This window comes from Perissodus microlepis, chromosome 6 (genome assembly GCF_051167445.1).
Source record: "Perissodus microlepis isolate ML-2025 ecotype Zambia chromosome 6, ASM5116744v1, whole genome shotgun sequence".
Taxonomy (NCBI): Eukaryota; Metazoa; Chordata; class Actinopteri; order Cichliformes; family Cichlidae; genus Perissodus; species Perissodus microlepis.
This window is the reverse complement of record NC_140466.1, coordinates 5341395-5364704: the sequence shown is the minus strand read 5'-3', so window position 1 is coordinate 5364704 and position 23310 is coordinate 5341395. Positions and strand designations below refer to the sequence as shown.

The following is a 23310-nucleotide window of genomic DNA, read 5'->3' as shown; positions in this document are numbered from 1 at the left end:
AAACTGCTAAAAGGCTGTTGCAAGTGCTACACAATCATTTACAGTCTTAACAGCCAGTGTATACACCACGGTGAAACCGACACTAAAATCCAATGGACGAATTAACGAGCGTAAAATAACATACCATCGCAGACAGCTCCAAACACAGTGAAACCCATTAAAAAGTTAAACTGTTACTCCATTTTTTTAGTCGAGACGAATACACTCCAAAAACTCCCCGAACAGTAATCCAGCACAATAGAGATAAAACGTCGTGCTATTTCAAGTCATGCCACATGTGTCCGCAAAACAAGCGCCGTAGTTTAATGTACCCTGTCCCATTCAACAACTGACCTCAGAGTAGGCAGGCTCAGTCCCTATGTAGATCACTGGGGGTGTCAAAATCTGGAGGTTGAGGGGAGGGGGGCTCCGACTGACGAATACATCCCACTTTTTCTCCCCAGTCAGAAGACGCACCATCCGACAAATATTCGGTTTTTATCTGGGCTACACATTCATACGCGCGCGCGCACACATAAGCTTCTTATCTATCTCACCGTATTTCTCGCCCACAAACAAGAAACATAGCCCGCATTTCTCAACTTCAAAGCTCAGCAGCAGCACATCAAAGCGGCCAAGAGAGGGGGCCTGTGGAACAGCTTTCCTACAACTTACCATCCATGTACCCGAGTAGCCTCTTCGATTAGAAAACGTGACAGTAAAGTAGTCCCAACAACAGGCTGCGCATATATACAACCAGCCCCGGCTCTGCTCCTTGTACCGTCACATCGGACAGTTTTTTTTTTTTACCCTTAAATGCGAATAAAGGAGAAGAGCTTTTTTCTCTATACTTTTCTCCCCAGGTAGTGTTTCAAGAAGTCATGGCAGGCGGTAGAAATCCTCCGGGCTGTTTCTACACCAACTGGGCTAAAGGTTTAACTGTGGACTTCAAAGTAATGAACCGCTGGCCTGGTCCCGGAAGATACATAAAAACCCAGCGCTCCGGCTTCGCAATATTCAACAAAATAAAACAAATAAAAGCGAGTAGGAAGACGGATAGTTAAGTGGGATCGTCTGATAATTTTACCGTGTATTTTGTTCTGCTGCTCTTAATCAGCAGACTTTAGCGTTTCGACGTTTATTAAGGCTTATTAAACTTTTCTAGACGGGACGGGATTTAGTTGTGTGCCAGGACCTTATCAAAGACAAGCAATCTCGAGCCAACTCCCCGAGGCTTTGGAGCTTGAAGTAAGTGATCTGCCGCGCCAATGGCGTTACTCTCACAGTCTGTCTGTTACTACACAAAGTTTCAACAGAAACACAAAGCAAACAAAAGCGATACTTTTGTTGTATGTGGCTCCTTGGAGTGACAGCAGTAGCAGAAGCCATTATAATGAATACTTTTCTGTGCATACTGCTGCAGCCTTTATGTATCACCTGTTGTACAGCAGGATATTTCTTAATTATTCCCGGCAGTTTGTGGCACCATTATACTCCCAGTTTTTCCCATATTCCGTCTAAATGACAGATTCCCCAGAGTACAGGGAATGACAGTAAATAAGTTATGCTTAAATATGACTTCAAACAATGTCCACGATGATTTAAAACTTATTCTTTTGGGTTATAGCACTGCTTTGATAATCCCATGGAGTGTAACTGTCAAATAATTTACATATTAGTCACAGGATTTTAGCCACAAAGATGTCAGCCTAACTCACTTGCCAGTTCCACATTCAGCTAAAATGGCACAGCATGACATTTTGATTGAAATTGGACACAGAGCAAAGGCAAGAGCTGTTCTCTAGTCTTTTAATTCACATGACTTCCCTAATGTCATTGTGACAGAATCTTAAAGAGTGGGTTAGACAGTGATCCAATCCCATGGTACTTCAAAGGCTATATTGTCCCTTTGATGTTGGAAATCAACTTTAAAGGAGAATATAATTATATAAGTCAGAGGATTCAAATTCACAAAACTCTCATGATGGTACAGGACAAGAGAAGTAATGAAATCCAACTTCTCTGAGGTCCCCAAGTGGTGATTAATTCATGTTATACATCGGGAAATAAGCATGCTTTGTACCAGATCCCATGTGGATTCACCTTTGTGTCTGTATCTCTTTTGTATTTACATTCATTTATGTTCCCAGTTGGCATTACTAATTGCTGAGTAAGATCAGCAACCATAAACCCAAGACAACATATGTATAGATATGTATATGTGTGACGATCAAGACATCACCTGCTGGTTTCTGGATGTACAAACCCAATTCCCAAAAAGTTGGGACTTTGTGTAAAATAGAATGCAATGATTTGCAAATGTCACGAACCCAGGTTTTATTCACAATAGAACATAGAAAACATATCAAATGCTTAAACTAATACATTATAATAATTGTGAAAATTGTAGCTCATTTTGAGTCTGATGGTATTTAATGTCTCAGAAAAGTTGGGATAGGTGCAACAAAAGGCAGAATAAAGTAAAAAAGAAACAGACATTTCCTGAACACAGAACTTTTTGAAATTAATTAGCACAATTACCAACAGGTCATTAACATGATTGGGTATAAAAAGAGCATCTTAGGGACAGAGTTTCTCAGAAGTACAGCAGTTCACCAATCTGCAAAAACCTTCAAACTGGGAAATTCTGAATAATATTGCTGAGTGTAAGACTGCAAAGCCTTTGAATATCTCGTCAACTACAGTAAATAATATCACAAATATTTGGAGAAATCTCTGTGCGCAAGGGACAAGACCAAAAATCAATACCTGATGCTCCTGATCTCCAGGCCTTTAGGCAGTTCTACATTAAAAAAAAACAGTCATTTAAATCACTGGATGAATTCAGGAACACTTACAGAAATCACCGTCTGTGAACACAGTTCACTGTGTCACAAAGGTTAAATCTCTATCATGCAAAGAAGAGGTACCTAATGGGGAAACACTGTAATCTCCTCTGGGCTAAAGCTTGTTTAAAATGGACTGGGGAAAAGTGGAAAATTGGAAAGACAACATTTTAAAGTCCTTTTGGAAAACATGAATATTGTGTTCTCTGGACAAAATAACAGAGGGACCCTCCGGTTTGTTATCAGCACTCAGTTCAAAAGCTTGCATCTCTGCAAGCTGAATGGGCATGCATTAGTGTCTATGGAATTGGCAGTTGCACATCTGGGGAAATGCCATCATTGCTGGAAGGTATAAACTAGTTTTAGTGCAACATTTTCTCATTTTTTTCAGGGGTGACTTTGCATATTTTTGCAAGACAATACCAAACTAAACCACATAGTGCATTTATTACAGCAGCATGGCTGTAATATGGAGTGAAGAAGAAAATGGATGAAAAATGGCAAACGGGAGAAGTAATTATTTTAAATGACACATTTTTAATGTCATAGGTTATATCATAAATGATTTTTTTGCCGTGTGTTGAGTATTGCAAAATCACTGTATCATAATTCCATTCATCCATCTGCAGTAGTATAAGATTGTACTGTTTCTGTTATAGATACTTGCTCCCTGCAACCCTATTTTGTTTCTGACATATTGTGTTGTATATTTTTGAAATAGTTCAGCTTTCTACAGAAAACTAGGACTTTCCTTTTTTTTTTCTTTACAGCAATGGAGTCCAGCTGATTACATTGACATCCTGCCAACCACTTCCTGAATGTTGCATGTTTTTAAGAAATTTTCACTGGTGTTATCAGAAAGCTGCATGACAGCAGACAGCAGAGTCTCTCTCTTGTGTGTGTGTGTGTGTGTGTGTGTATGTGTGTGTGAGAGAGAGACAGTTTGAATATGAAGAGGTCATTCATCATTGCTTTTAGTTTACTACTGGATGATTCTGTAAATGGAACATTGCACAAATCCAAACAATCCAGCACCCAAAATGCTCCATAAGTGCCTGCAGTCTGCGAGATGGAACGCGAAATAGGTCAGCAGCATTGGCACTATGACGTTCAAGTGACATTTGGCTGATCGTGAGGTCCAAATTAAAGCCATGAAATATGTAGCCGTAGTGTTATCTGCACACTGACATCTTTAAAGTCAGCTTTGAAAGGAGAATTGTGATATAGAGGGGTTATAAAATGTAATTTTTGAAGTGCAGGACAATCTTAAAAGTAGGATATTTCACATTTTGGATAAGATGCTATCTTCACTCAAATTAAATTAGGCCGCACATATCACTGGGAAATGGAGAAAAAAGGAGTCCGCAGACAGTTTAATTTTTGCTGACAGGCCGAGAGCCTGCTCGTGCTTTGCTAAGTCTACTTTTAATGACGTGTAATGTTAGGCTATTGAAGATTTGTTTGTTTTTAATCCGTTTTCTATGAGTCAGACTGCTGTGATCAACAAAGATGGAAGAAAAACTGCAAGCTGCTGCCTACTTTAATTCATTTGACAAGTGTCATGAGATTCTAAGCCCATGAGACCACACCTGCTGACCCTATGAATGTGCGCTCTTCTGCTTAGCAGTGTCAAGAGAGAGAGGGTGCTGTAAAGTGGCCGCAAGAAGCCCCTTTTTGAAGTTGACCCTGCCCTGACCCTTTTGTTGAGGCCCTAACCATTTCACAGGAAGATCCAAATGCTTTAAAAGCACAATACAGGACGAGAGTGCTGCCACTGACTTGCTATAAAGCCCCAATAAAACAGGGTGACCTGGAGGCTAATTGGGAGCTCGTGGTTCCGAAGAAATTAAAGGCATCTGGTGCATCAGCATAGAACATAGATGAAGATCATCTTAAATTGTAGCTCACATTAAAGGCAGAGACAAGGTATGTATTTTCACAGGAAAAAGGACATAAATTTATGACAGTGAAAATTAAAGAATGATTTTTCTAAAACAACTTTATTTTAGCTTTTTCATTGCATTAATTGCATCACTCAGACAGTAGGCCTCTATACCCACTTTTTGTCGCTTTTTCATAAGAAACTTTGGATTTGCATCACATCACAGCGAACAATAAATTCTATACAGCTCATTTTTATTCCTCCTTCCTCTACTCAAATCCTACACTTGAGCTAAAATAGCACAGAAGCAAAAAAGAAAAAAAAAACAGTAGAGAGGGAGGATAATTGCAAATAACCCAATATTTGGGAGTTCAAAGGCTGTGGTGGGTTTGAGTGATAATTTTGGCTGAAGCATCACCATAAACACTAATAAAATTAAGTGCGTCGGAGGAAAGAGGGGGCGTGGCCAGGCGTCCCTTTGAACAGACCCTGTGATCAGTTCCCCCTCTCAATTAGCGTATTGTCCACTTCTCCTTTCAGCTGGGAGGGAGGGGGCAGTCTCCCCCTCAGCTTCCCTTTGAAGTGATTATCCCTTTATCTCAAGCCTGAGCGAGGAATATCTTGGGGGACAATGGCAAATTAAAGCCCATATGGAGAGAAGCGTGAATGTCTGTTTGTAGGCTCAGAGAGAAATACCAAAAAAAAAAAAGAATAAAGAAAGAAAGTGGCAGTAGAGAAATAAATAGAGCGGATGAGCGGGAGGCAAATAGCATCATTCAGTGTGAATGAGCTGATGACTGAGTGGTAGATGTCAACACTCATCCAAAAAAAGTAATTTGGGGCTCGTGCTTGAGTTGACACTTGTAGCAAGGAGACTTTGGAAGAGCTGGAAGTGGGGGGTGGGGGGTTGCAAAGTTGTATCTGCCATGACAGATGGAGAAAGACGGAGAGAAGAGTGCAGAGATAGAAGGATGAGCATGAAGAAGAGAGAAGAGTGTAGTTGTCAGCAGAATCAGATGGCGGTCAGGCAGACAGGCTTGAAGAAGATACAATTAAAGTGTGGAGTTAAGACGGGCTTTGAAGTCGGACATGGTGCATAACACCCTTAAAGTTTGAGAAGGCAGCCATTCATCTGCTTGTTATGGCTTGTTAAGACCATTCCTTTAAAAAGAACCAATTTGAGAAAATAAACTTTAATTTCAACTTCGGGAAGAGTCTAAATGAATCAAGGGTGACAACAATCAGGTTAGGCTTCCAACAAGGTAAAAAATAAGAAATAAAACTTGAATGGTCATCTTTTGAAAGCTGAGTGAGGGATTTGCTATAGAAGCTGTGGGGTGCATGTGAGCGCTGAGGATGAATAATTACTTTCTCTTCCCACTCTCCCCGTTTTTTTTCTTACAATCCTGTTTTTCGGTGGCTTAAAAGTTTAATAATGTATAGAAACAATGCTTCTGATGCTTGGCCTAATCTGTTTTGGCTTGGCAAACCTTTGTGGCAACCCAAACTCTATCTGATGTGAGCAAATGTTTGCCAAGCCAGTCTGTACAGACGGACAGAGTGTGCGACTGTTTGTGTTTCTTTCATTCTTCCTAAGGTGGAAGACAGTTTGCACAGCTAGAAAAACAATCTGCTTGCTGGATTGCTTTGTTATATATGTCTACAGAACTATAAAAAAAATTACCCTGCTAAAAAAAAAACCCAAAACAATAATAAATAATAATGAAGGGACAGTTTGAAATCACATCAGATCTCAGTTTGTGGAAAGAAGTCATATCTATACTGATAAGAACTGGGAACTAAAATATGCCACATAGTTTAATGGAAATTAATTTATCAATCTATAGAGGGGTGAATTCAAAGGTACCCCAAAAAACAATGTGAAAAAATGATGTGGCATGCTACTTCATTGCAGCACAGAGAAATGCAAAAGTAATGTAACAAGTAGCGTAACAAATTACTTTCTCCTGGGAGTAATTAAATAATGTACTGCATTACTTTTGAGAAAAATGTTCTGTATAATATGTGTAATACATTACTTTTTTGAGTAATGACCTTAACACTGATCACAACAAAGAAAGCAAAGACTCAAACATGTGAAAACATGTGACAACATAACATGCAGTTAATTTGCATAAATGTAATGTCTTTGATGTGCTGCTTAGAGATGGCGGCGACTCTCAAATTGGAGCTAATTAGAACCTAGTAAGAATTGATAACAGAATTGATAAGGAATCTAATCGATAAGTTCTTATTAATTCCCATCTTTACTGATACCTAATGACAGTCGGTGCCGTTGCGTAGCTCATGGAGCTCTTTAAGTCCCTCCATGGATATGTCTCCCCAGGCCATCACTGACCACTGACGAACTGGACACGCTCTACAGTGTTACAGGCAGTTTAATGTTCTCCACAGTGTTCTCCTGCTCTCATCTGTGAAAAGTACTGAGCACCAGTTGTGGACCTGCCAGTTTTGGGATTCTATGGCAAATGTCAATCGGGCTCATGGTGCTTGGTAGTGAGCACAGGGCCCAGGAGAGGATGCTGAGGCCACCCTCATTAAGTATATTTGAAAATGTTTGGTTAGAGACATTCACAGCAGTACCCTGCTGGGCGTCATGTTGTAGAGCTTGGGCAGTTCTCATCTTGTTCCTCCTTGCAAAAATGAGCAGATACCAGTCCTGCTGATGGGTTAAAGACCAGCTATCATAGAGGAACTGGTAGTCTCCTGGAATTTCCTCCATGCTCTTGTGACTGTGCTGGGAGACACTGCAAAACTTCTGGCAAAGGCAGGTATTGATGTGTCATCCTTGAGGAGTTGGACTACCTGTTCGGCCACATTAAAGTGCAGGTATTGCTCAGTAGTGACGCTGACCTTTGCAAAATGCAGAACTAATAAAGAAAAAGTCAGAAAAGCTGAGAAAGAAAAGAAATGTCAGTTGCGTCCACCTGGAAAACCATTCGTGTTTTGGCAGTTGTCTCGTTGTTACCCCTCTAGTACACCTGTTGTTAATTTCATTAACATCAAAGCAGCTGAAACTGATTAACAACCTCCTCTGCTACTTAACTGACCAGATAAATATCCCAGAAGTTTAATTGACTTGATGCTACACTCTGTGCATACTGCGCTAAATTTGCTGTGTCAGTTGTTCCTGCAGTTGTAATTCCATAAAACAATTTCATGAGTATTAATTATGTTTGTTAATTTATCATGCATGAAAAATCAAGTGATTCTCGATTGTGACTGCGAAAGCGAGGCAAATGTTTGAGTGTTCACTTTGAGCTCATTTAGCCGTCCTTAATGAGCATCAGACAAATGATACTGAAAAGTGCTTGATAGCAACGAGCACTAAGACCCATTAGAGGCCAAACAAAACGCTAGTTCAAACTGACAACTGCTAACTAACCGAGGCTCTGCTGGACAGCAAATTCAATGCACTGATAAGGAAAATGAAATTGCCGCATACACAGCAAATCCAGCATGTCCAAATTAACACTGTCGGATTTGATTTCAACACTATTAAAGTGTCTATATGGGTCCACACCAGAGAGTGTTAATTTAACTCTTTTTGGAGAGTTGGTACGTTAACTCTGATTTAGTGTTAAACACCAAATCTGTCTGGAGTTGATAATTTAACACTTGGTGTTAAGAGTTTATATATTAACTCTCAAAGAGTATTTTAGTTTAACTAATTAATTCTAAAAAGCGGGGATTTTACTGTTCTGAACTTCTAGAAATTTCTTTTGGAAATAAACATTTACTAAAAAGACGCAATGGTTTTTGAAAAACATTTATTCTGAACTGTGCACCACAATTTCAAAACATTTTCTGAAAGATGTAACAGTGTACATGTTCTCACTTTCATTAGAATTTTGTTTATCAAAAGGTCTGACATAGGTGAGCTGGTAAATGCAAATAACAGCATTCTCATCACTTATTTCTTCAATACAATATGCATGTCCTTCATTCATCACTTTGTGGAACTTCAACGCACTTCTGCTCTCCCCCATATTCCATCTTCACAAGCATATCCTATGTGGAGATTGAATAAAAATTAGTTGACACTAATTAATGGCACAAATAATCCTGTAATCAATTGCAGCACAGTAAAAAAAAAAAAAAAGAATCCTTTTTGAGCCATTACTTGTGTAAAGTATTTTCCCAAAAGACAAGGACACAGGCAACAGGTAATACTGAACTAAATGTAAAACCTCAACCTTTTTCATTTTTACCTAAACCGTGTGCACAAAACTCTGGAGGGATCTAAATGCTAACGCAGAACCCAGTCAGGACATCTGCTACTGCTTCACATTCTAGACATTGTTTTAGGTGTATTTGACCAAAGGTTTGACTGAAAATTCACATGCAAGCTTTTTTTCAAGGCTGTAGTATTTGCCCGCAAACAATACCTTTCAGCTAGCTAAAACAGAATATTATGCTATCACCGAGCAACATGGCTAATGCCTTCCACACAGCTTTGTCTCAACTCCAAAGAGCCACAGAAGTAAAAGCTAATAATAATAATTGAAACAATCTTTGAAAAAATGACTTACCAAGCATGGCAAACAACTCAAATATGTAGAGCAAAATGTTCTGAAACGGCATCACTTCAGCTTCGACTGGAGCCTGTGGTGCTGGGGGCGGAGTCTGTGAATTTACTCTATTGGTGTCATAGCCCCTGTAGGAGTTCAGAGTTAAGAGGTCAAGAGTTAATGTTTCCATTGTAACACCTCCAGATTTGACATAGAAACACTAATTTTTAACACTCGATTTTAACTACTATCATTTTACACCTCAGAGTTACATTAAAAGAATGTGACTCTACTTAGAGTAAAATTAACTCTACTTTTGCAAGAAGACTACTAACACCAAAACATTTAACACTTTTGAATTTGCTGTGCTGTTGAATTCTGGGCAGAACAGCAAGAAGAGACAGCAGTACACAAGAAAACCAGCAGAGAAATGTGACAGCAGTTCATTGTTTAATGTACAACATTTATAGCCATTGTGATTTCAGCGCATACACATCTTGCCAGTACCGACACGCTCCAACAGACAAGTATGGCTATGTCCTAACACAGTGTCAGACTCTGCGGCAAAACGAAACAATTCAGTGTGGCTTAGCATTAACCAGACAAATATTTCATCACCTGTTTGAAGGACTGGTGTTCCCTGTTATTTTAAAACCCTTTTTTATATTTCTACTTTTAGCTCTGCGAGGTTGGAGCTCCTTCCTACTGTTTGTCACGAAGCCTGTCACAGCAACAAAAGTGGCACTCACAGGATTTAAGGGAGCGTAATTACTGAAGAACACATTAATGCAAACACCATATGAAAAAGGACCTAAACTCTGAAACACATCAACCACAAGTTGTAACACAGATACCTGACGAGCTGGTTAGCTGATAAGCTAACGTGAAAGTTAACCAACACTGCATAATCTGGTCTCGTGAAAAATTAGAATCTTCCACAAAAAATGCAACGTAATTACTTTTTTTTAATGGCACTTATTATACTGATGTTGTTTGTAACTGTAACCACATATATTTTGGGGACTTCTTTGAGGGGATGTTTGTTATACTTTGACATTAGACTAGAAAAACAATTGCTGGTGTATCAAATATATAAGAAACATCAATTGTCATCAGTGACTTAAGATTAATTTATGCCTGCAGTTGTTGCCATTGCAAATTGCAGCTTCACTGAAGATGACAAGCCTTACTTTGGTGTTTCGACTTGTTGTGCACTTCTGGATTTTTGTGTGGTTGTCATGTTTTGATTTGTTTTGATTTCATTGATATACCAGTTGCAGAAATTGTAATAAACAAGGCATTAGCCCTCAGAGGTTAAAAGCTACAAAAGTGGCTTAAGTGAAAAGTAAAGGAAAATTATGGCTTCAGTCATCTGCATAATGTTAGGCAACTACAACACTTTCATTTTTATGTCAGATTGCAAACTACTGCAAGAAAGCTGTAAACCCATTCAGCAGCTTGGAGAGTTCAAACACACTTTGTGCTCTGAAGTACATAAAGGGAGCACTACTTTCTGCCTGTAGTCTCTAGTTTTACTGGGCAAATTCATTTCCAAATTGTTTTTTGCTGTTCAAAACACAGCCTTGTTGCATTTGAGTGTTCAACAAAAGTTGTTTGAGATTAAAAAAAAAGAGAAAATCAGAAAAAATATTTCAGTACAAGAGATCAGAAACTCAGAAACGTAAGTCTCTGATTATCTCTCATTCAAATGCAAATTACACCAATAAAACATGAAGAAACAAAAACGCTTGCCAGAGAGAATCCGTGATTTATTATAGCTGTCAAATAGAGATTTTGGTTTATGAAATGACTTACCTGCCAATCATGTGATGATTGTTTTTGTCTTTTAGTTGTCCTAGAATATATGTTCACCATGATCTGCTAGAAAAGCGATTTGATTTCATTAAAACAGGTTGTTTTTATTAAAACATATTTTCATTCTTTGCTAATGCAGTTGCTGAGGGTTTGTGTTAATATGCATGAAAGTAGCACATCTGTAACACATGCTGATTTTTTTTCCACTGTAACATATAAGCCTGTGTGCTAAACTTTGCATAAACTCACCAGCCGTAACATCAAATTTAAAGTTAGAGAACACAACAACAAAATTCCTTCAACTATAGCTTTTATCGTGCTTATGCATGCTTTCATGGTTTCAGTGTGACTCACACTCTTTTAAGATTGTGCCTCACACTCTGAAAGTCCCCAAAAGTTAAATCACAAAGTGCACTTACAAAGCAAAGCCACCCAAAAGCCTAATTTGTAGCATTCAGTCATTTTTAGTAAGAAGCCACTGTGAGTCATATGTGCATAAACAAAATGTTATGAGAAAAACAACTTTTCCTTTTTTTTTTGGTTTGAAATTCGTGATTACAGTGGAAATCAAATCCACTAAGGCTGGAGCTCTTAGTAGAAGGCTGTGAGGATGACGATCATGTCATTAGTCATAATGAAAAGCTGATTATATGATAAGCAAGTTTTCTGGGGGATGTTTGAGAGGAAAAATGCTTTGTTCACAAAGCGATGAAAGAAATTAGGAAAAACATCCACATGTTGAAATAGCGATTACCAGATGTGAAACTGCAGTCCCTCCAATGGCCACTCGAGGTTGGATCTAAATGTGGGTCTCCCATAGAGTCCGCAATGGCTTCAAAACATGACAAAAACCACCAAATAACCCCGGTGGCAATGTCCTTCTTTTATATACAGTCTATGCTACAGATCACTAACAGCAAGTAGGCCGTGTGATGTTTACACAAGTGCATGTTCACACATATGTGCATATAAAGTTTTCTCTATAAGTCTGTGTGTTTGGGTTCACTATAATATTCGGGGCTTTGAATGTTTCCTTTGGGGTTATAATATTTTTACTAAATGAAGAGTTAAGCCCACCTACTGTGAAAAAAGGAAGTCCCAGATGCAGCAAAAGAGTGCGATCGTCTGGGACTTCAACTCTGGCCAGCTGCATATTGTTCATTTATTCCTGAGAGAGTTTCTAAATCGATAACCAAAACTAAGATAAAAGTGTTTTGACCCTTTTGTGGGATGTTTCCCAGTGTCATGCAGCTTCTCAGCAGGTGTGCAAAGGGAGGGTGAGTTTCAAAACACACTGCACAGCAGATAGGCAAAGAGGAACATCAACAAAGCGCTGCTGCTATGCACCTCACTGACTGCTCTGACAACCGATAGGGAAAACATTCCCACAGAGAGAAAAAAAAGATGGAGAAAGGGTGCGTAGCAAGAAATAAGAGCTGTAAAGTGAAGGCAGAGGAAAGGAAGAGGGGGGAGAGGGCCAAAGAAATAAGAGGAAGGCATGGAAGAATGAGAGAAAAATGAGAAGAAACGTGTCTGCTTCTCTTATTCATGTATTATGTATTGTTTATATGCTTTAACTACAGCGAATCTGGCATCACAATGTACATGTCATTCCAGAAGACAAGTGAAACTTGATGTTTGAGGAGAACAGCAGGGAGGAGGAAGGAGAAATATATAAACACTGATATTGATGTAAAACACTATAAAAGCAAATGTTATTGAAGCCTGTGATTTTTTGCTTTCAATGAGACTCTATCTATCTATCTATCGATCGATCGATCGATAGATCTATCTATCTCAGCTTTGCTCAGGCAGTGTGAAATACTTAGGAGCAGCTGGAGGTAGAATGAGTCATCCAACAATCAAATGATCCTCCATTTCACATGTTTAGGTATCATTTTTCTGTTTTGTTTGTGTGTGTGTGTGTGTGTGTGTGTGTGTGTGTGTGTGTGTGTGTGTGTGTGTGTGTGTGTGTGTGTGTGTGTGTGCCAGCCAGGCTATGCAGATGAATAACTGACTGAGATACTAGGACCTGAATTTTGAATAAATGATTGATCAATAACAACACTGATGTTTAGTACATTTGTTAAGTATTTTTGGTCACTCCATATATATATATATATATATATATATATGCTACCCTATTCTACTCCATTTATTCTGAAACCTGAATAAAGGAGCTTTCCATGACTGACAGTTTAAATTGCTCCTTTTTTTCTCCATCAGGTCATCCTGTTTATTAAACAAGCTGTTTTAGCTTTCTTTCAGCCTCCTCCTGATTGGCTGCTCCTCACAAAAAGAAGGTTTGAATAGCAGAAGGGTGGAGGCTCTGGGTCACCAGTAGAGCCGTGTGCCTCAGATGACCATATAAGAGATATCTGTTCTCATCCAGACAGACTTTTTAGAGCAGTCTGAAACCTAACAGGAGATGCATGCTGCTGGATTAAATCTACACCTATGTAGGTATGTCATAACCACAAACCCTTCTGAAACTCTGTGCTATTACTTATGCACACATTGCACTGATGCAGCTATCAATCACTGTGATTGGCCTGTTTTGTACCATTATTCCCTCCTGTGCACGTCTGGATGCTTTTTGTTTTGGTTTTGGTTTTCAGGTCAAGTATGACAAACTCCACTGCCAACTAATTTAGAACAACAGAGGCACATTGGGACAAGTATAAATACTAGAAACTGACAATGGTCACTTGCAAAACTATGTTATTGGCTCTCTTTAGAGTCCACACAAGTAAAAATTAAGCTATGATTCATAATTAGTACTTGTAAAAAAGCAGACATCGTTACTTGAAACTTTGGCCTTGTTTAATATGACTTTATCATCAGATAATAGACCATCCCACAGAAATGTAACACAATTGTACTCATGTGAGCCAAGAGACTGTGTGCTTTATTAAAAAAAAAAAAGGCTGAATATAACTTTGCTGCTATTTCCATTATTATTTTGTCCACCTCATGTACAGAGAAAAACATACAAGAAAAAATAAACACAGTAGAGGAAAGGGCACAGCAAGAGAAAAACAGCAGTAAGAAAATGATTTTCAATGCGTTCCAGTTCTTGAAGAACAAAAATAAATTAATATACTTCACCCTTCAGCATTTTTGGAAACACTTCTGAAACTTTCAGTCTACTAATGCTAGCCAGTAATGCCACGTCTATTCCAAAGATGCAAACGTTTCGACTACTGGGAAGCCCTAACGGTAAGCTGGGGGAATAATAGAGATTGTGGGAGTGAAAAGGTCATCAAGGTTCACCGGGACCCATATTAACAAGCAAAACCACCTTGGAGTTGAGCTGAGGGGAAAGCAGGCTGTCAGTTATTACTGCTCCTCCGGCGGCAGCTCAAATGTGTCAACAAAGCAGTGCGAAAGGAGCATGCTCCGCTGTTTGCCCTCCCACACCTGAAGACGATGTGATAGGTGAAAGTGGAGTAAGAGAAAAGATGTGAGAAAGTGTGGTGGGGTTGGGGGATAGGAGCCCACCCTTTCACCCTTAACTCCTCTACCACCAATCCTCCCCCTCCTCAATCTCAGAATAAAACCCGGTGCCATAAAATGTAAGAGCGGGCAAACAGCTCCTCCCTGGCTTGTTGGGGAGTTTGTTTTAAAGTGGAAATGAGGCTGATGCGGCACTTGGTGATTAGCCCCCCCGGCTAACATGAAAGGAGAGGAAAAGACAGCTGCTAATTTTCTCCTTTGACCTTTGGCTCCTGCTGGTATTTCATACAAACGTTGATTTATGGAGGAGCCTGACAACTAACTGCTACTAGAGGGATTACCGTAAGAGAAACGGAGCGAGAGAGAGAAAAAGAATCTGACCTCTAAGGACTCCCAGTATCTAGATTTTTTTATTTCTATCTCTGTGCTTTTTATTTCATTTGTCCTTCTCTGCTCTCCCATATCTCTTTGTTGATTTTCCTTTGCCGTTCTGTCTGCCCGTGGATTTCCAACTCATTTTTTCCATCTGTATTTATATTCTGCTTCTGTCTGCATTTGTCCTTCATCCTGTCCATCTACTCGCCCCCGTCCCTTGAGTTCTCCAACTCTTCTATATATACACTCTGAAATAACCATCAGCGCATTAGTCTCTTCTTTGCTCACTCAGATTATCATTACAAACTGCCCGTCTAAAAACAAACCCAGACATCCTGACGCCCTGTGGTGCAAAAATGAGAAGGATGACACCGTGCGGAAGCTCTTTGTCATCCACCGCGCAGTGCCCACTACTTTAGCTGCAGGGAAATCCCATCAAAGTTCAGTTTCATTTCAGTTCTGAATGCCATGCATGGATCGGTCCCATATAAGGAGGCCCTGTAACGGCCTCTGGGGCAGTAGACACCAAGGAAATGAAGATTCGGCTGCACATTCTCTTCTTCTTTATTATCGTCTAGCTTTTGTCCCCTCTATTGTTCTCTCAGTTTGCCAAAGGGGACAATAGGCGCAAGGGGCACAACTTAAAAAAGAAGGCAGTTACTGGAAAACCCCACTTTAAACATTCAGGTTGGATATTACCTTGCAAATCACAGAATGACTCATGGTTAGGAATACAGGGATCCATGCTGTCCACATAAAATAAACAGTTATATTAATGCTTAACTGTGTTTATATCATAGCCAAAAGCTCCAGACCCATATGCTAAACGCTTCATCTGTTAAAGTAGCCTGAAATGATCCTAACAAGTCATTTGGCTCACAAGATTGTTTTATCTTGAAACCAGGTAAAAGGTTGCCAATGTGTTAAGTGGTTCATATGTTGACTTTCTATCAAAATAAATGTTTTTTTTTCTTAAATTTATTACACAACATTGTTTCCATGGAGCACGTTTTGCCCTCCTCTTTCAGTGGCTTCACTTTATAAGTAAATGTAAATTTAAAATAGTTTAACTATGATTAGAAGCATCTTTCTGGTGCTGTGGTTCTAAATTTGCTGCTCAGTATAAAACCTTTTATATCCTATTATTAATTTATGCTAGCCCAAATCAGTTTAACTACAGAAACTACATTAGAAAAGTTCAGTCCATTTTTGGGGGTTGGAACAACTAAAATAAATACAGGAAAAAGGTGCTGTGCTATGGCGCCTTTACTCTGTTACTCAATATGAAACATTAAATGTTTCTCTCATCAGTAGGTGGGCAACCAAACTTGGTACACGGGTCCCTAAAGGTTCTCATTTATATCAGACAGTATATTATCATCGTGTCAACTAGCATTTATGCATTGTCTTAATTTCACAACAACATCTCATTTGTATCCACAAAAGTTAAATTGTGCATGATGTTTAATGATGCCATCACATTGCATAGAACCCACCTACCAACAGGCTAAAGTTACCCATTCAAGACAAAACCCACCAGCGGCAGACCAGATAGATAATGCTAGAAGTAAAAAATGGTTATATCAAGATCAGGTATTTTCTGGCCCCACACAACAAAATCTGGACAGCTCAATGAACACAAGCAACTGATGACTTCTAAAATACATGCAACAGATCTTTCTAGCTAAAGTACAAGACAAAAAGATTCCTGGGCTTTCAGACTAGAAATAAGAACATTTTAATGAATGATTTTGCAATGGCATGATACACTTTTTGGAATATGGCTGTAACTTTGTAAGTAATACTGGTTAGGCTTCTACATTTCCTTATACCATGCTTAATGGGTAGCCTGCACAGATTTACATACGAACAAAACCTCTTGTTCAGAAGTGGGGGTTGTGGTGGTGATATGAATGAATCAGCATGACTTTTTCAAATTCATCTCTTATGATTCATCCCTTTAGTTATTACTACCATATTCTGTTTGATTGGGATTAGACAAGTAATCTTGTTGTGATGATGTCACTCCCTAACCGAATAGGCTGGACATTCTACACGCACTTAATCACACCCATGTAAACAGCAAACATCTGATTTTGTTTAAAAGTTGACCAGTTTTTATTGTTTTTAAGCTGAGTCCAGGTTGAAGCATGCTACAGTTCAGCTGGTGATTCAACAGTTCAGTGTTCATCTTGTAGTATTTTAAAAGATAAAACCTCTGTCTCTGGTTTCCAGTGTTGGAAATTCGATTACACACGATGGAGTAAAATATCTAAACCAATTACAAAGCCAGTACCACCAAAACTCTCAGATTATTAAAATCTAACAACAAACCACAATCAATCTTTCCAGCCAGCTGTGTTCACATGCTGCATGACTTCAACTGTAGCTCTCCCCACCTTTTGTTCTCACCCTCTGGGTTTCATTCAGAGTTCAAGCAGGTCATTAGCAGAGTGATTACAGTGGAAGAGAGGCCATCCATTAAGAAAATGTGCATGTGTGTGTGTGTGTATATATATGTATATACATATCTGTGTGTGTGTGCATTTGCATGTCCCTTTCCCTGTATGCACATGTGCCTGTCTGCATATGTGTGTCTGCCTCTATGTAACCATGGTGTGTGCCTGTGTGTGTATGTGCCTGTGTGTGTGTGTGCTTGTGTGTGTGTGCGTGCGTGCATGGGTGTGTGTGTGTGTGTGTGCTTGTGTGTATGTGCGTGTATGTGCGTGTGTATCAATCACTCCAGTGTGGGTGACTACGAGGAGCTGTTTGTCTTTCTCATAAAAGGGAAAGGGATCAAAAGGGCTGGTCTACCAGCTGGACCTTCAATCACACTGGGACAACGTGACTTTAGAGCCCTGGGCAGCTGGAGCTCTGGGGACTAATGGTGTGTGTGTGTGTGTGTGTGTGTGTGTGTGTGTGTGTGTGTGTGTGTGTGTGCACTCACGCTTGTAAGAATCCTCTTAGTCAGGGTCCCTGCACATTTTCCATCACAAAATTCCAGACTTATCATTTATTAGAAAGCATTTCTTGTTTAGCACAGCTGTAACCTTTGAGCCATATTTTTGGCCATCATGTCTCATGGTTATTACTTTGTAGTCAACAAAACAGTTATATCATAATTTAATATTAGTAATACATGACACTACTACCTCAAATCTGCCAGTTATTCATTAAATAAAATCTTGAAAAGGTTTCTTTTGGACTGAGCATCATTTCAAAATATGACGAAGAAATGAATCAAATGCCAACATTTGAGAACCTGAAGCTCAACCGACATCATCAAATCACACTGCTCTCTATATATTTCCAGTCTTAGTTGGTTACTGTTGCAAACGAATCTATTGAAACATGGATGTAGCTTTTGGGTAAGATTACTTAAAATGGTTTCAGTTGACAATTCCTGAGGTTGCAAAAATAAGTCTAGTTGTATAGAAGCTTATGGGGAAGCAAGCCTTTCTTTCCTTTATCAAAATCTTCATTTTATAAACAATGGTCTGCATTTAAGTCAAAAGGGCTGTGGTTAGAGTGGGCCTACCTTGTGATTGACAAGTTGGTAGTACATGTCATCATCTCAGACCTCATATGTATGTTATCTTAATGGAGTACTTTGCCCTCAGAGGCCTCAGGCCTACTTGTGGTTCCTAAAGTTCCCAAAAGTAGCTTTAAGCTAACGTGTAACTATTTTTTTTTTTTTATGGAAGTCCAGGTGCTCCAATTAATTGTTGGGAAGAGCTACACTGAACTCTCTATGAGTTGAAAGAGGAGGCCAGGAACAAAAGAATAGGTCTATTGTATGAACAAGTGGATTTCTTATAATGGTTTTACCAACTTTTCCCAATTAAGCAAGATATAATTAAAAATATGATAATACCCAACAATATCCAACATAAGATAAAATGGACTCATATATCAAGATAAAAACCTTGAAATGTTCAGTTTGTACGATACTTAAAGTTTGCGACTTGACTTGAAGCGCTGTGATATAACAACAGGGGAATGTGGTAGTCTTCAAAAAAGTATATGTCAAATTCATCTGTGTTAGAATTTGTGAAAAGTATATTAATAATGTGCATTTCAGTCAAATGACTGTACTGCATCCTTGGCAGCCTTGGGGTTTAAAATGCTGATTATAAAACTCAAGGTTTTGAGTCATCCACCATCTTTCTCTCCCCTTCAGTTCACGTCGTCCCTTCATTGCAAACCAGCAGCACAAAGAAGAATGACTGTAGTTCCAAACTTGAAATCAAAGGGGTTAAACAATTATGTGCAGTTTGGTGAGAATGAAGGGGATTCATCTGTCAGCGTGACAACAGATGCATATAACGTGGATGACAATTCATGTTCCAGAAATAAGCTTTTTAAAAGGGCTCATGATGCAAATTAATTGTCTCAAAGACTGAATGCCAGTGGCATCTTAATGTGACAACAACGTCAAATCCCAGAGTGCATTTTAAAACCATAGACATGGACTTACCTATTGAAGCATTTAAGTTCATTTCTTATGACGTCTTCCCCCAAATTTTAGCCGACACCTATAAAAAACAAACACAGTCAACAACAAATTAAAAATGCTCTTTTGCTTACAGCATGTTTTATCAAAGGTAGTCCCATATAGAAGGCCTTCTGTAGATGCTTCTGTAAGACACTGAGCTGTGAGATAATCTGTGATACTATACAGACTTGAGGGTTTAAAGAAAATCTAGATTCAAGTTTTCAAATGCACAGGAATGCCCGAGCGATTACAAAAAGAGTTCAGCAGCCAGCAAATGAGGTGAGAGTTCAAAATGTTTGCACATTGTTGCAGAGACATTCCACAGACATAACTTATCATATTTCCTTTCGGTGCCCCTTTCGAGCTTCAAAGTTCCAAAAAGTCGCTACGTGCTTTTCTGCCTGATATAAATCTCTTTGGTCTTTCACAAAAAAGAGGATTTCACCTGGGCGTGTGTAAGTGTATACATGTGCATTCATGGGAATGCATGAATGTGTACATCTATCAGTGTGACGAGATCAAAGCAGTACAGGCATGACTGAGTTTTAAGATCTAACGCGAACAAAAGTTCAGTACATTCTCTGGTGTCTGTCTGAATGGTGAGTATTTACTTAGAGCATTATAGTTAATAAAATAAAGCAAAAAGACAAAGTTACAAAAGCACTTGTGGGTTCGGCCATTTTTTCCTCGACAGCGTAACGCAGTTGAATCAACTAAAATTAAACTGGGACAGTACTGAGCATACTTTTTGCAAGATGTGCAAATTCATGATTTTAACAGAATATATTTTGCCAGGGTTTGTGCTATACCAAGTCTGACATGCATTATCCCGTGGAGCTATACATGTGAAATGTATGAATCAGTTGGCTCTGACATTAAATGGACTTTAACCTCCCAGCATATGAGTACAGACTGCATTATGTGTAAGTAAGTCAATGTGAGAACATAGCAGTTAAAGGTAACTGTGAACAAATGATTATTTCCAGAACTGATAGTGTTTTTCTCGTGAACAGTCTCCTGTTGTGACAAATGGAAATTGAGGACAATGTGCAGACAGCACACAGTCATGGACTCAATAGACCATGCCAACATGCACCAATCAATAGGCACTTTTGATATTAATTAATACTTTAACAGATCTCACGTGCATCAGCACTGGTGAAATTCTGTCCACCAGGTTTTAAACAGTGTCATTTTGGTATTAAGTTAATCAGAAAAAGCTAGCAGCTAAAATTGCTACACGCCAAGGGTTTTGCTGTTGATTTGGCATGCTCTTAACAACTCTTCACTTTTTTTTTGCAGAAAACAGAAAAATTTAAATTTCCATTAAAAAATACCCACATACGTGCAGATTTAGACACCATTACATTACTCACCAAGCACATTGGGAAAAAAAACGAAACAAAACTCTGACTTTTTCAGACACATACTTGTCCTGAAATGTATATAAACAGAGAGAAGATTGTGTTTTGCGAAAAAATTCATCCTAAAAAAATGTGAACAAAATGATGTCAACATCAAGTGATGAAGATCTGGTCCTAATGCTTCTAAACAAGAAAAGTCATAAACTGAGATTCTGGGTTCATCTCATGAGAAGTTCAGCAGCAGAGAGAATTTAATGCTTTGATCCAGGAGTTGTATCACGAACACTTTCATACATTTTTCAAGATGTCATTGGGGCAGTTTGAACGCAGAGATGGGACCATATCTGAGGCAGAGAAATAATTTCAGAGGGCCGACTGACCCAGAGCAGTGTCTAGCTTTGAGTCTGAGGTAAAATAGCATTATTTTACTCGGTCCACATCATTGTATATTCAGTGCATACCAGTGCACATTCTGAGATACGAGCCCACTTGTTGCCAGATGTAGTGATCTGATTGGACCGATCTGTTTATTTGCATTAAAAAAACAAAAACAAAATTGAGCTTGGAGCAAAATAACTAACTAAATTCATTTGTCCAGCAAAGTTATGCAGTTGGCGTGAATGGCTGCATTAAGAGTAGGTGAGCCACAAACATATTTGATGCACAAAATATTTGCAAAAACTTTATATGTTCACTGTGTAAAGGACTTTATTGTGTCAGAGCTAAAGGCTTGGATTTCTGGGCCTTAAATACAATATCACCATGTGATCAACTAGGCTGCTATTACTTCGGAAGAGTTTATGGCTCATACCATCTGTGGCATATTGATGGAAAAAATTAAATAAATGCATTACTAATTAGATGCAAATTTAGGTCTTTTTCATAGGGTAACACCAGTGACCTTTTTGTACCATCTCTCAGTTCACCTTAACTGTTTTTATGACCACTGAAACCAAATGACACCCAATCAAACCGGACAACTAGCTAGTCATCGTTGCACGTTTCTATCGCACTGTCTTGTTTCTGTATCGTTCTGTTCTGTCTGGTGTTGCACTGTTTTTGTTTTTGTCGTTTGCAATTTTTTCACACTTGCACTATGTAGTCCTGTGTTGATTGTCTGTTATATGTAGCATCATGGTCTTGGAGGAACGTTGTCTCGTTTCACTGTGTACTGTACCACTGCTCATGGTTGAAATGACAATAAAGCCATTTGACTTGACTTGAATGTAGCCGAGTATTTACCAAGTGAAGAGGCAGCTTTCCTTTGGCCTCAGAAATCAAAATGCGACAGGTGGGGCACTGTAAACTCCAACACAGCGAATCTGGTGGTATTATCAGACATTAGCCAAGATGGCTACTAAAGGGTGTAAAATCTTGTAAATAAAACAAAAATGTTTCAAAATATGGACATATTTAGTCAGAGAAAATGTTGAATGTATTATTTTTAAAAAGAATAAGGTTTATCGGTTCAGTCAATCTACTTCTGAATTTGCTTAGATATCAATGAATCTAAGTTTTAAGAGAAGTTATGAAGATAAAACCTATAAATCTCTCAATCACTGGTTGACAGACATTTAGGTTTCTGTTTCCAAAAAGTGTCCATGAGGATTCCAAAACATACATTAGAAGAGGTGTGTTGCAAATTAAGTGATTTACAGGTAGGACGTAGATGACCGGTGCAATGACTGCAACCTTTCTTAGTATCTAAATATATCTCATTGTGTGTGCATATAGGAGCACCTCGTTCTCACTATGTAAGTCTAGTTTAATGGAACTGGTGGACTGAAAGATTATGTCTTCTCTGGATTCAGAACATTTTTGAAGCAGAGGCACAAATCTTCCCAAGCATGTTGTGTAATTTCAAAAATGCATGGTCACCAAAGCAAAACTTAGAATACCGAGAAGCCTGTGGAGGGTTTCTGAACCTGCAGCAGTGGTAGCTAAATGCATGAAAGCAGCTTGGGAATAATTTCAGACACATTCTTTAGGCAGCCTCAAAAAAAAAAAACAACAAAAAAAAAAACTTGCTCTTTTTTAGTCTCTTTGGAATCTGAATGATATTTCAGTCAAAGGCGAGAGCAAAAGCCTGTGGTTGTGTGGGTGAAATTCGGATACCATCCAATGTTCAAAGCCTTGAAATACATACGCCACACAATGTTAAAGCATTCCTTTTCACAATTTACAATGCATAAACATGATGGTTTACAGAGGCCCGAGGTGATTATTTGCACAGAGGTCTAGTTTCAGCTATTTCAGGTTTTTCTCGAGGCTGCCCGGCGATGTCGCCCCACAAAGTGATTCTTGAAAGTGTTAAACCACAGTCCCCCAATCCACCCCAACCCACCCACACCCATCTTCTGTGAACACAAAAAATTGAGTGTTTAGACTTCAAATATCTAACACAGACTGACCAGACAGCACAAGCTGCATAGAGCAACGCACGGCTGTCAGAAAAGAAAATAAAGTATCGGGTACTTATGTTGCTTTACGTGATAAGTGCGCTGATTCATTGCTCTCGTATCACACACAGTCCTATGAATGAGGGAAAGGTCTGTTTCATTTAAAG

The 23310-nt window shown here is 38.9% G+C and overlaps 1 protein-coding gene across 8 annotated transcripts in view; it reads right to left on the bottom strand.

Annotated features, from left to right (window-relative positions):
• The window catches only part of LOC146384895 (axin-2-like), an 87504-nt gene that overhangs the window by 15786 nt on the left and 48408 nt on the right, over positions 1–23310 (bottom strand). For 5 of the 8 annotated variants that reach the window (XM_084930337.1, XM_084930339.1, XM_084930334.1 and 2 more), the window contains one exon: positions 19363–19420. The gene's annotated coding sequence lies outside the window, so the exon portion shown is untranslated. The other 3 variants (XM_084930335.1, XM_084930342.1, XM_084930340.1) reach the window with 3 other exon arrangements.